Raw genomic sequence first — 1195 nt, 5'->3', positions numbered from 1 at the left:
GGCCCCAATCCCGAAGAATTTTTTGTTTATTTTAAAAGAGAAAAACTTATAACAGTATCAAGTTGAAAGTGTCTTGTGGGTGGTTGGCGGGTGCTCTGGCGTGGTATGCTTCTTCTTTCCTATCAAACATCTATCGTCTTTATCTCCCCTCCTTCTTTTTTGTGTTTGTTGCTCTCTTGAAACACCTCAAATTTTCGGCATGCATATGACCTTATTGTGTTGCAAGTGTCGTTAAGCACTTACTAAAACTAAACGAAAGTGTCTTTTTCTCAAGACACCCACCGTCATGGCCATATTTAGAAAAAATAAAAACAAAACAGAAGAAATCTGAAGCGACTTTTTCCGCATCGCGTGACGTCCATCCACATGCAGCCCCACAAAGGGTGGAGACCCTGGATATGCGCACTACTACTAGGTCAAGAAATCAAGTAAATTCCGAATGGAGAGCTGAAGTTTACCTTTTTTAAACCAATATTTTGAAAACTTTCTCTGAGATATTATCACTACAGACTGTTATAAGTAGACCAAGTCTACGGTTATCATTTATCACACCTGGGGGTCACCAGCATCTCTGTGGTGTACGGTAGAAGATAATTATTCGGAGACGTCTCCGGCAAGCAGGACCTATTCGGAGATGTACTCCCGCACACAGATGCGCTGTTTGTTTTTTTGTTTGTTTGTTGTTGTTTTGTTTTGTTTTTTGGGTTGTTGTTTTTTTGGAGGGGGGGGGGGCAGTGTCAGTCAGCGTATTGTTTGCTGCAGTTCACACGCATAGCAATTTAAATTGTTGCAAATCAATTGTTTTCAAGAAAATGTCTAACTTAACTGCAAAATATCAAATTTTGGGCTAAGAAAGGGGGGCATGTCCCCTGCAACCCCCCATATTTTTTAAAATTTGTCTAGAGGCACAAAGCATTGTCTCCGGATAGATACTGCTGAGGTGTACAGCAATTGTTAAGTGCGTCGCCGTCGCTCACGGGAGACCAAAGTTGTGATAGAATAATAATTTTGAACGAGTATGTAGATCTTCATCTTTCTGCCGTGACGTTATAATTATATCATTCATAGCTAAAGGTTGACCCTGCTTGACAGGGTCGAAGCCGGCCTCCTTAAGGGTTTGGGTGATGTTGGCGGGGGTGCTAAACACCGACAATAGAAAAAAACCCCCAAACAAACAACAAAACAACAACAGAAT

This window comes from Aplysia californica, unplaced genomic scaffold (genome assembly GCF_000002075.1).
Source record: "Aplysia californica isolate F4 #8 unplaced genomic scaffold, AplCal3.0 scaffold01794, whole genome shotgun sequence".
NCBI lineage: Eukaryota > Metazoa > Mollusca > Gastropoda > Aplysiida > Aplysiidae > Aplysia > Aplysia californica.
This window is presented reverse-complemented; position numbering follows the sequence as displayed.